We start from the raw sequence: 13,261 nt of genomic DNA, 5'->3' as shown, positions 1-13,261 counted from the left end.
AAACCCATACCATGTCGCTTGCCCCGGGGTGACAACCTCTGTCTCTCCTAAGAGGTGACAAAGCAGGGGGGCTGGTGCCAAGTGTGCAAACCGCCACCTCAGCCACAGAGAAGGGATGGGGCGGTTGGGTCTTGGGATGACACTGGGGGCCAAGGAAAGGGGTCTTCTCCAGCAGTGGGGCACCACAAGAGGGGATCCCCTTGGGCCTGGGGCAGAGGGTCCCCCGTGTTGCCCGTGTGTGTGTGCAGGGACATGCCAGGTCCTTTAACACCATTTCCCACAGCATACTCCTGGAAAAGCTGGCAGCCCACAGCTTGGACTGGTGCACTCTTTGCTGGATTAAGAGCTGGATGGATGGCTGGGTCCAGAGAGTGGTGGTGAATGATACTGCAACCAGCTGGCGGCCAGTCATTAGGGATGTCCCCCAGGATCAGTGTTGGGCCCAGTCCTATTCAATGTCTTTATTGTTGATGTGGATGAGGGGATTGAGTGTGCCATTAGCAAGTCACAACAACACCAAGTTAGGTGGGAGGATAGGAAGGCTCTGCAGAGGGATCTGAACAGGCTGGATTAGTGGGCCGAGACCAAAGGCATAAAGTTCAGCGAGACTGAGTGCTGGGTCCTGGACTTGGGTCACGGTAATCCAGGTGGTGTTACAGGCTGGGGGCAGAGTGGCTGGAAAACTGCTTGGAAGAAAAGGACCATGAGGTTTTGGTTGATAGCAGCTGAACGTGAGCCAGCAGTGTGTCCAGGTGGCCAAGAAGGCCAGTGGCATCCTGGCCTGTATCAGGAAGAGTGTGGCCAGCAGAACCAGGGCAGATATTGTCACCCTGCCCTCGGCGCTGGTGAGGCCACACCTTGAGTACTGTGTCCAGTTCTGGGCCCCTCAATTCTGGAAGGATATTGAGGTGCTGGAACGGGTCCAGAGAAGGGCAATGGAACTGGTGAAGGGTCTGGAGCACAAGTCCTATGAGGAGCGGCTGAGGGAGCTGGAGTTGTTTAGCCTGGAGAAGATGAGGCTCTTGGGGGGGGGGCCTTATCACCCCCTACAACTACCTGAAATGTTGTAGCCAGGTGGGGGTCGGCCTCTTCCCCCAGGTAACAAGTGACAGGACAAGAGGACACAGTCTTAAGCTGCACCAGCGGAGGTTTAGGTTGGACATTAGGAAGAATTTCTTCACAGAAAGGGTGATTAGACATTGGAACAGACTATCCAGGAGGGTGGTGGAGTCACCAGCCCTGAAGTGTTTGAAGGAAGATCGGATGTGGCACTCAGTGCCACGATCTGGTTGACAGGGTCGTGTTCGGCCGTGGGTTGGACTCGATGATCTCAGAGATCTCTTCCAACCTAACCGATCCTGTGATTCCGTGGTGAACAGGGGCGGGGGGGCCGCGTCCCCGGAGGTCCGAGGGGAGCTGGGCGCGCGCTCGAGACGCTTCGGCCGCGCGCGCGCGCCCGGGGGGGGCGCCCCCGCAGAGCCCCGCTCAGCGCTTCCCGCGCGGGGCCGCCCCGGGGCGGAAGCGCCGCTCGCGCCTTCCCGCCGCCCGCTCGGCTCTTTCCGCCTCCCCCTCCGGGGCGCTTCGTTCGTTTCCGCGGCCGCTCGGCTGTTTCCGCGGGGGCCGGCGTCGCGATCGGCCGTTCCCGCCGCCTGCCGGGCGCTCGGTGCTTTCCGTGAGCGCTCGGCGGTTTCCGTGCGGGGCCGGGCGCGCTCGGCGCTTGCTCCCTGGCTGGCGCTCCTCAGTCGGCCGCTGCCTGCCTGTCGCCGGGCTGGGAGCGCCTGTGTGTGTGAGTGACGCGGCGGAGGTGTAGTTTGACGCGGTGTGTTACGTGGGGGAGAGAATAAAACTGCGGCGAGATCCCAGGCGCGAACGAAAGCAGTGACGGAGCAGCCTGGTAACCGGTAAGAGGAGGACGGCGCCCAGCAAACAGGGGCGGGGGGGAGGGAAGGAAATGGAGCCCGACGGGGACCAGGGGAGCCGCCGGGCGGCAGGACGCGGGGGCCCGGCCGCGCACCGCCCGCGGGAGGGGCGCCCGCCTTAAAGATGGAGCCGAGCCCTGCAACATCCCCGCCGCCGCCGCGCCGCGAACAAAGGATAATGGCGGATGGGAGCCGGCCCGGCGGCGGCCGCCACGGCCGGGCGGCGGCTCTGCCGGCAGCCAGCGGCGGCGCTCAGCGCGGCGGGGAAGGGGCGCCGCGCCCCCCGGCCCCCGGAGGAGGCGGCGGAGGACGACGACGAGGGGGAGCGGCGGCGGGGGGCGGCCGCGCTCCCGCCCGCGCCCCCTCCCCGCCCCGCCGGCTGCGCTCCGGCTCCCGCTCCCCCGCGGCCGCCCCCCGGCCCCGCCGGGCTCCGGGGACCCTCCCGCGGGGCCGCCGCGGGCCCCCCGCGCCCGCCGGAGCTCCGCTCGCCCCACGCCCTGAGCGCGCCGCACGGATAAACAAACAGACTCCCGCCGCGATGGACACGAGGGCGCGGGGCGCTCCCCGGCGCTGTGACGAGAAGCCTTTAATAAAATCTGTGCTCGGAAGCTGGGGCAGCGCTTGGTCTGGTGGTTCGCTGTTACTCCGTCTCCGGGAGGCCGCGCCGGGCAGCGGGGCTCGGTCACCCAACACCGCGCTCCGGGCAGGACCCACGGGCACAGCCCGAGCCCGGCGCGCAGGTCACGTATCAGGGATACGGTTCCCTCCGGCCGCGCCGCTTCTCCCCTGTCAGTATTTTTAACCCAAAGTGAACTTGAGCCTGGCCGCGGCTGGTAAATCTCGGTTTGGGATTTGCTTTTGCCAGTTTTCCACAGACTCGGGTGCTGCACAGCGAGCAGGATTTGACCTCTATCCCAGCTTTAGTAGCAAATGTCAGCTCAGCTGCCTTTCTCCACCTTACACCAGGCTTGCCTTGCTGCAGCTGTGGGGCCTTTTTTCCCATTTTCTTGCCTAGAGTAGAAGACAGTGTTTTGACTTTATTTCTACTTTCAAATCCTGGATATCTGCATTTTTGTGTACTGTAGTAAGTAAAGACGACATGGCAGTCTTAAAAAACTTTTTGAGCATAAGTTATTACACCTCTTAAACGTATACAAGGATAACAAATTTTTATTGGTAATATGACTTTTCTTCTCAAAACATTTTTTAAATTTTTGTTTCTCCCTCTTAAATATTGAAATGCCTGCACATAATCTGCTTCTGGAATAACACCTGTCTTTTTTTTTTCCTGGGGTTAGAAATGAGTTCCCTAGTTCTTAAATAAAGGATCAGAGACTTATTTAGGAATATCACATATCTCTGTTTAGTCACATTGTGACCACTAAGCACTGTTTCAGAATACAAGAATTTTGAGACTCTAATTGCATCCTTTCCCTGGATCAACAAATGTGGATTTATACAGTAAAATGCAAAGTCACGGAAATAGGTTTTTATTCAAAATTAATATTTCTGATTCACATGTGTAGATAGGTCCATTTTCTTTGTCTGTGAAATTCTGTTTTCTTTCACTGCTTCTTTTGAAGTGAAGGCCAAAAGTGCTCTACATCACTCTGAATAATACCAACATGAGAAGAGGGTTTCTAAAGTTGTAATTGATTAATAGACATCTAATGACTTTAGTAAGCAATATAGCTGTTTATAATGATTAAAGAGAGTATAAGCATTGATGTATTTCATTCATTCTTGGTTTGATGGATGCACTACATTTTAAATACAAAAATGGGACAGAAAATCCTTGGGTTTTTGTATTTTTAGAAACACAACATTTTATTTTATTTCATAATTGAGAGGAAGACTCAGATCCCTATTTTCTGACACAGATCTCTGCATTTCCTCACCAGCTTTGTAACCTCACAGGTCAGAGAGAAAAGAGAACAGAGACTTGGTTGTGTATGTGCTAAGTATCACTTACAGGTGACCTAAAATGAAATAGTTGCATGTAGGAAAGAAGAATGTAATCATTTTTAATGCTTTCATTTAATTGATATAGCACCAGTATTCAGATTAGCACTCTCAGCATGGTGTCTGGATCTGTAATAAATGGTCTGCATCTGATTTTTTTTTTCCTCTCATACTTCTGGTCATTAAAAAAGAAAGAAACTAGCAAAAACAACAAAAAAAAACCCAAAACCCAAAGGTCTGAAAGGGGAGAGGAGTTTGCTGATATAGAAAATTTAGAAACATCTCATTTAGACTGTCAAGTCATCGAACTGTCTGTTTCTTGGAAACCTGCACCAGTGTAGCTATTGCTGGTACTGATGTCAAATATAAAATATTCTGTAGATCTTATTCTGCAAAGTAACTGTTCTGCTGCAGTAAGAAGCGAACAGCTCTTCATGCCTAAGTGCAGCTACAGCTCTGTAGGTGCAGATTTTGATAGCAGACAAGGCCCTCACTAGGAATTTCTGTTGGCACTCTTTTGAAACAAATGGGGTATTCACACTTCACCTCTATTTTCGGATCTCTGGAAGCAAGTGGAGATCAGTTACTCATGCCACACTTCTCAAGGCCTTTGTGCTGTGAGAAGGCTGTGCTAGCTTTCTGCCACTAATCTAACTAAAGTTAGTTTCATGGGACGTGACAGCAATCCTCATCTACAGAAACAACCCTACTGAATTTGGTTTGAGCTCCCAGGTACCCTGCCTACATACAGTTAAGGTTTCATGACTAGGCAGTGATTTTATTTTTTTTTTCCTCTGAATCAAAAATTGTGTTGATTCATCTGCAGTCTGTGAGGTCATATTTCATGGTGATTATGAAACCTGAGCAGCCTGCCATTAATGGTCTATGTACATCTCCCAGCATTAAGACATTGATACCTATTTTGTTCTTTAGAACTTTTAAATCACTTGATTGTGCTGCGGTTAAAAAGGTGAGTGAGAACAAATACAGCACCTTCCATTTTTCCACGTTTCTAAAACAGCCATATCAGCTGTGCAGGAGGTGAAGATGTGCCAGGCTCTAGTTGGTAAAACAAGCACTTGAAAACAGCCAAGGATTTTCTCTTTTTTTTTCCTGCTGGATTTAGAGTATTATGTGTGAAGTGGAAAGAATAGAAAACTAGGTGGTGTAAGAGCCACTTAAAGGTGAGAGGGTAAAGAATTTGGAGGAAGCATGTTCCTGTTTAGATGCATATATATGGTTTATGTAACATATAAACATATACATACATACAGGTTTAAAGCAGCACAGATGCTTGTTGGGTACTCGCAGTGATTCTGAGCAAAATGCAGAGGGGTACAGGAGAGATTGTCTTAAGATAATAAGCATTCCTATTTTTCTCCTGAGAATATTGTGAGATTTTATATTTGTCGTAATTTAAGGCCGTTAAGTGAAAGATGGAAAAATAGTTCCAAAGATAGGAAAGTCCTGCCAATTGCTGTTCTAGATTTTGTTACTTTTCAGTTGTTCTCTGACAGAGACTACACTAGCTACTTTAGACACAGTTGCAGGAAGCTTTATTTATAATGAACTACTTTGAAGCTGCATTCATGCAGGAAACTGAAACAAAAATGTCTACCCTTGATGTTTTCACACTTTTTGGAGGGGAGAGTTCAAAGGATATGTAAAAATCATCTTTAAGTGTTGTTCTGTTGGCCTGTTTGGTCAATGAGATTATTAGGAAACCTTTTTTCCCCTGCATTTGGAAGAACTAAGGCTGGGTTGTATCTCCCTCTTTTGACAGAAACTTTTTCAGATAGATTTCTAAACTTAGAAAAGAGCAGGTAGCCTGAGAAATCCAGGAATTTTTGATGCTTATCTACTACCTGATGAACTGAGACCATAGTTCCAGGTAGGAATTTTTGGCAGTAATATTGGCCAAAGGCATCATCCGTGTCTTTTCCATTGGACTGGGACAAATGCTTGGACTACTGCAAGGGGAAATGATCCAGCCGGGTGAGGGGTACAGAGCCTGGTTCTTTTTCACTTGGATCATTCCCTCCTGTCATGCTGCATGGGTGTACAGTAGCTGTACCAGCATAATCAGGGAAAGGGATGGGGCTGGAATCAGCAGGGAGATAAGGGCAGCTTAAACAGCTGTGCTGCTAAATAAGAAAATGTGGCCTACATCAAAATTTTTGAATTATTGCTGTGTTAATAACTAAGCTGGATGGCAGCAGATCCTGCTGTGGTGGTTCTTGCTGCAGAGCTGGATCATTCAGCTAAGTTTAAGATTTTACATGTGCTATCCATGAGCAACAGCTTCTCCCAAACTTTAATATCATGTATTCATACTGTTCATTGTGCTACTTATTTACTTGGCATAAACACCAAACCTGTGGGGGTTTTTTTAGCAACTGCTATGTGAACTTCCTTTTTTTTATTCTTCACATTTTTTTTATTCTTCTCCAGCTGGTGTTCTCTGCAGCTCTTTGCTGCAATATTTTAGTCATCTCTTCAGAAACTCTACAACCTCCTATGACATTTTGACTCCAATATTTCATGCACTTTTCTGGTAGATGCTACCCTAAATCTCTCGGTCTCTACTGCTATTCTAATATCAATTGCATTTTGCTTTCCCTTGCATCTTTCCTAGGGCTTGAGTGTAAAATCTCTTCTCATCAGGCTTGTCTTTTATACCTCATGGAATAATGGATGGGAAGCGTTATTTTCTTACCTTTTTTCGAATGACACTTTGTCTGGCTCTGTGTAGCTGGCCTGGCCTCAAACTCCACTGGGCCCTGTCCATTTCTCTAAGTGGCATGCAACATGAGCAGGATTTGTAAATTTATGCCTTTGTAGATTTTAGAGATATTTCTCTTGAAAAAAAAGCCTAGGGCATTACTGTAGATGGAGTACCCCTGCCCGCTTTGTGAAACTCATCCAAATTTTTCTCTTGTGCTGATAGGAAAATTCTGGGGGATGCAAAGGGAGGGAAGACGTGAAAAGGGGCACTGTGTACTATTGCCACGGCATAATATCAATGAAAGTAGTCTGTTGCTGTGGTTTCATCTGAGCTGATAAAACTGTACGTAGGTCTCCAGAGACAGACATCTTTCTCTTCTGCTCCTAGTTGTGTGGTATTCGACCATCCCTCATGTTGGCTGTAGTGTTGGTTGTATGTAAGATCTAGTGAGCCGGTTCAAATCACTAACCCAGGAGAGAACTGCTTTTCTGTTAGGTTAGTTTTCTTCTGCATGAGTGAACTGAATTGGTTGGTGATTGAGTTGCTGTTAGCACCAACACTAGTGCAAATTCACAGAAGGACTGTAGAAAAAGGAAGGATGGGGACACAACTTTCTCCCTTCGGCAGCAGAGAGCCGAGTCAGGAGACCTATCTTGGGGAACTGCAGCACCTCCATGATTTGGAATGAAAGAAGAAAGAGTTGGGCTCTGTCCATGGTGATCAGAGCCACATCAGTTTGTCTTTGCAGCTAGGAAGCCTAGAACACAGTAAGTGTTTCAGTTGAAGAAAAAACAACAAAAGAACACTCAAGTGAAAGGAAAGTTTCCTTTTTTAAAAGCCTGGTAACATCTGTGTGGTTGCACTATCTACTCCTTATCAGAGGCAGGTTTCAGTCTTGTGAAGAGGTTGAATCAGTGTACCTGTACTTTTCACTATGAGGAGCCCAGTCAACTGGGGAGAATTATGTAATATATATCTTAAACCAAGCCCAATTTAAATAAGAAGCTCCAGAAGGAGTCCAAGTCCAACGCTTTGGTGTAAATCCTATCAGTCTGCCCAAGGCCCCTAGGCAGTGAGCTCACTCTAGTTTCACTGTTACTACAAACTGATAAATGCCTTGGCCTGTGTTCTGGATTTTAAAATAATAGTTGTGGCTGAAACTACAAGCAGGAAGGTTGTAGCGTAAGGTTAATGTGGTGTGTTTAACCAGTGCACATTATCCTGGGCTGGGTGGAGGAAGAAGTATGTTGCTTGCTGCAAACAGCTGCTTTGTCAGCATCGTGGCTATCTGAAAAATGCACCTCTCTGCCCAATCCTCAGAAAGCTAATGTTTACTACATAAAAAATAATCATCTTAATTCCAGCCTCCCATTAATACATTGATTCATTGATACAACAATAATAATCAAATTACAGAATATAGGTGTTTTCCTCAGCATCTCTGTTGGCTTCCCGCAGCCTTGTGACACGGATACCCATGATTTGATCTACTTTGCTTTCATTGTCAGGCCTGGCTGCAGCAGGGTAGACTCTGCCCACCTTCCCCATTCCTGCTCCTTTGCCAGTAGCACCAGTACAGCTGTCTGTGAGTTGGATTGGAGAGCTGGTCCAGGCTAGAAATTTGTTGTGTTTCCTTGTCTGCAGTGCACATTGGTTGCCCAGTCCCATTTACTAGGCAGCCTCACAGACAGCTGTAAAGGTGTAAATAGGAAAGAGTTTAGAAGGAAGCAGAGCCTAAATTGGCAGTGCTGCCAGCAGAAATGCTTGCAAGACTGTAGTTGCAAGAAAGCAAAATGGAGATTTTTTTTTTGTGTGCAACACAATGATGTAAAACATGGGTTCTGTGTCTTTCTCTGGCCCTTTCTGGTGCATCAGTGGCTCCTGTTACTCAGGATCATTGCTAACCTTCAGCATTACCAGCAAATCACATCCCTGTTCTGTAGAGACAGATGTGCTACCCACAGGTAAAACAGGTCTTAAACTCCAGTTAAGTATTTGAGAAACAAGTTATTCTGTGTTTGGAGCTGATGCTCTTGCAGAGTAGGTCTGCCTACCAGGCATATGAGAGATTTTTCTCCTTTAATTGGCTCTCCTGCACCATCCAGGCAAATAAAAAAATACGTGAAAAATAAACCAAAATCCACTCAGTTCATAAAATTAGTCGAAATTATTTTACTACAAAATTTGATCACTTTCGTTTCAGGTTTTTAGGGAGCGTGTGGGTCATAGATTTAATTGTGGTGCATTGAGCAAGATAATGTCTGCTATTGCTTCAAGACCAGTGCTAATTGACCAAGCAACGATGTTCTCAATATAACTAGTAAAGCCAGAGCAATTTTAGGATTTAAAAGTATTTCCAAGTCTGAGCCGTGGTTTAAGACCCAAATCTTTTGGTTTTAATGTTGCAATCAATTTTGTAAATAGGATGCATTCAGAAATTGGACAAGGGCAAGGTTTGTAAGGAAGTGCTGTTTTTCTTATGCATACCTGGGCATACTCTACTGTAGCACTCCAGCTGCAGAAAGAATTCAAAGGTCTTTACTTCCTTGAGAGCACTGAAGCAAAAAATAGTCTATCTTGCCTGTTCAAAAAGAAACAAAGCTATTAAATCATAACAAAACATGTGTTGCTTGTACAGATACAGGTTATTTTGAATTTTTTCCAGACATTTGACTTGATATCTGGTAATTTGCAGCTTTGTATAAATAATTCAGTCTATCTTACTTTCAGGTGACTATTTCTAAAGATACTCTATTAATAAAGCAGTGAAAGCATTGGTCTGAAACACTTATTTTATTGTGTTTTCTTTCTGAATTCGTTAAAGTGTTCTGCTTTTTTAAACATGACTTTCCAATATTTACCAAGTTACATAACTTCATGGTCTTATGCTATGGGTTTAACTCTAGAGGTACCACATATGTTCCAAGCATCAAACAGAATTGAGTAGTGTTTGTTTGAATAGTTTATGCCTATAAAGCTTGCAGCGTAAATATGTGAAGTGACATTTTTTATGAATCAGTACAATGGCACTGTCTCTTCTCACCAACAGACAAAATCTCAACACAGACAGACAGAATTCTACCAAAAATTCTCTTGTCAAGTTTAACTGTGGAGCTGATAAACAACTAAAACTCCATGCTTGCCCTGAATTCTTTAACTGATTTGATAGTTCTCTGAAACAGAAGAATGATGTGAAAACAAGTGTGATCTGTGTCACTTTGGGATTCTAGCATCTGACCCTTTTCAGTGTGAAGTATTTTGCTGAGGTGACCTACAGTATTTAAACCTCAGACTACTTCTTTTATTATTTTTACATGAACAAAACAAATGGATGATGAAATTCAGATATCTGATTTAACATTTTAGACCATACAAAGAACTTTAGGTATTGACAGTTGCTCTCCCTCATTTTAGGGTGGAAAAGGAAACATTTACTTTAGTCATGGGAAAGTCCCCTGAATATCTGGGACTTCCCAGAAGATTGAGTTTCAGAATATAAATTTACATTCATATGACTTTAGAATGTCATCTTTAATCAGTGTAATCTCTAAGAACCTTCAGTACAGTCTTAACAGTACCCTCTTCTGACAAATTACTTTGGAATAGAAAGATTTCAGGTAATAATAAACATGTTTATGTGGTTGTTTGTCTTTATCACCTTCTTGCATATGCTTCCATTAAATCATACCTGGTATCTAACTTAAATTATACAATTAGGGAAATACCTGTATGGAGGTGATGGTTCCTTTCTCTGTATTTTTTGGGGGGTTACCTTTATTTAATACAAATGTGTAGACACTCTCCCTGCAGCTGCAGGCTGCCCCAGGTTTGGGATTGCAGCAGTTCCTCCTGCTGATGCCTCAGACCTGGGATGTTCAAAAGTTGCTTGGCAAGTGGACAAAGATTTTTACATGTCAAAAGGTTGTCAAATATTTGGGTGGTCCGTATTCTGCCAGAATGAATGATAGGGCAGTAAAGGACCGTAAAACATAGACACACATATGGAGTAGAACAAAAATGATACGATCCATTGGAATGACTCAGGCAGGTCAAGCTCTGACAGCTCTAACCAGTGGAAAAAGGTAACACATGCACCTTCTTTGATAGATCTTAACCTTGCTAACTTGGTATCATTTTCTGCTTCAAATACTCCTTTAATTGTAGTGACACAGTCCTCTTTTATCCCTGTCAGTGGGGAAGGAGGAGGTCTCTGACTGCTTGTGGAATTATCTCTGTCACTCTGGGCTGTCTTAGCTCTTCTGCTGCAACACCTTCACAGGGCAATGTGTGCTGTGAAAGGAAGCGGCTCAAAATGTTCTGCTCGTTGACCAGCACAGCAGGATAAATTATTTATTTATTTGGCATATCTGGATAGCTGGGTGGTTCCAGAGAACTGTTCCTCGCTGTGCCAGGTACAACCTACCTCCTTACACAGCTGCTCTGGTGTGGTGCTGAGCCCGAGCTAACAACCCGTACTAAGAGGGAGGGTGTACCAGCTCAGGCACAGGGCCTCGTTAGCAGAAAAGATGCTAGTTTATTGTACCCATCACTGTACTCCTGTTACCTGGGTTCAGGCTGCATTCCTGGGCTTTTAGATGGTGCTGGTTCACATCCAGAAGCTTTCACCATGGGCTGAGCAGGACCCCCTCTCTTGTTGTAGTACAGGTGTAATCATGTCATCCTTCATGAAATAAAAACTGCCATCAAAGTGGAGTGAGGCCACAGTTTAGCACCCAAGTTAAAAGGGCAGATATGTGAGAAGTGGGTGACTTCAGGTCACTGCTATCAGTTGGGCTGAGGTCAGCTTCAGATCCCTGGAGTGGAGTCACAGATTCCTCACTTTACCCACTGCTGTTCCAGTCAAAGGTAAAAGAATTTGACTAGCGGCAGAAATTAAAGCTCGTCATGAGCGGCTGTGCTGATTATTGACTTGCTAGGCCTGTACCAGTTGCAGGGAGCTTGTTCCTGGAGTGTGCAGTATATTCAGCAGGAGCATTAGCTCCCAAGTGGCATCATAAAAAATCATTTGGTGCCCATATTTTATGTTGTTAAAGGAGTCTGCCTACATATGATACTGTTCAGATACTCTGTTGTAATGGGGTTTATTAAGTAACCAGCAGCTACACATGGTGAAGTGAGCCACAGTACTTTCAGCAGACAGGCAGAGAAAAAAAAGGCATGTATTTGAACACTTTCACGTGCTTTCATTTTTGTGAAAGCTTCCACAGTTAGTAGGAATTGCAAGAAATCAGCATAGGTTGAAAATTAGGTGCTTGTTATGTTCCAAAAGTAATGTCAGAGAACAGATGGTAAGTAGTAAAGGGCGGTCAGTTTATATGTAATTGGACTGCATAAATATGATATTGGCTTCAAACATGTTAAGAACTACGAAATGGGCTAAATTCTCAGAAGTCTTTCTAAATATATTGAATATATTGCCTTGGACATCCTTAAAAATCTCTTGTTTCTCTAAAATTCAGTTTGCAGATAAATTTGGTGGGATTTGGTTTGTTTGGTTTATTACTACACGTAAAGATGGTCATGAGTAATTTTCACAGTTCTGTTCTGCATGCTAAGGATCACAGATTTCAGTCATGTGAATTAGTCTTTTAATACCCTAAGTGCCTTTAATAGGAGCACAGAGCATTTATAAATAGAACATACTTATAGATTATGTTTTTAGTAATCATAATAGTTACCTAATGACTTTGTAACCTTTCTAGGATTTATTTTGACATTTTGTTAGGTGTAAGTGAAGTCTGACAGTATTTTGGAGGCATTTCTGAATGGGAAGGGGATAAGACAGTGGAAAGGCATTTGTTTGCTTTTCGTTGTTAATGCCTTAGGATGCTAACAAATGCTTGTTCTGGTCTCTGCCCTTAGGCAGAACTCATGTATTCACATAAGATCTATCCCAGCTATTAGATAAGGTTAGGAAAAAGGTGTTTGGGGTTTTTTTCAATATATACGTTATCAGTAGAATTAAAATATGTAGTTTGGGGGTTCTTAAGCTGTGCAGGAGGGTTCACCCCTATTTTTAGTGCCCAATTCACGGTCTAAAAGGGAAAGGTTGCAATTCAGTTAGGTCCCTTGATTCTATATTGAATCAGAAAAGGCAGTATGGATTAAACTTTAATTAAATTATGTGTATGTACCAAGTGCTTGCTGGATGCTCTTGTATTTATTCATGTAATCTGTGATACAAGAAACTAATTGCAGTTAATTGCTGTCAAAGTCTCTTTTCCTTTTAAAAAGCTTGAAGGCAGAAACACTAGATACTAGCACAATGCCAAAAGTGTGGAGTCAAATCAGGAAGACCTAGCAGCGAAGAGTGTTCAAGCAACTTTCACTCACACACCTTACCTGTGCCTACTGATTCACCTGGTAAATGTCAGCTTGCTTGGGTTATGCTAACAAAACAGTCTAGAGGAGACCGCTGATTTGGGTGCTCACTGCTGTAGCTGTGAGATTACATTTTTGGTCTGCTGCCCTTGTTTTAAAATCTGCCACTGCTTTTTCTTTAGTGAAAGGGAGGTTGAGCATTCAACACCAATAATTTCCAATACTTCTGCCATTCACACATCTAAATCTGTTAAGTTTGAAATTTTCACCAACTTTGTAAGTACACTACAAGTTTTGTTGAAAAAGTCATGAG

At 44.8% G+C, this 13,261-nt stretch overlaps 1 protein-coding gene across 2 annotated transcripts in view; it reads left to right on the top strand.

Annotated features, from left to right (window-relative positions):
- The first annotated feature begins 1,702 nt into the window (after nucleotides 1-1,702).
- Nucleotides 1,703-13,261, top strand: part of CREB1 (cAMP responsive element binding protein 1) — a 39,708-nt gene continuing 28,149 nt past the window's right edge. For both annotated transcript variants that reach the window (XM_017834817.1, XM_017834808.1), the window contains exon 1: nucleotides 1,703-1,901. The gene's annotated coding sequence lies outside the window, so the exon portion shown is untranslated. The remainder of the gene's footprint in view (nucleotides 1,902-13,261) is intronic.

This window comes from Lepidothrix coronata, unplaced genomic scaffold (assembly GCF_001604755.1).
Source record: "Lepidothrix coronata isolate B3197 unplaced genomic scaffold, Lepidothrix_coronata-1.0 Scaffold7, whole genome shotgun sequence".
In the NCBI taxonomy this organism is placed as follows: domain Eukaryota; kingdom Metazoa; phylum Chordata; class Aves; order Passeriformes; family Pipridae; genus Lepidothrix; species Lepidothrix coronata.
This window is presented reverse-complemented; position numbering and strand designations above follow the sequence as displayed.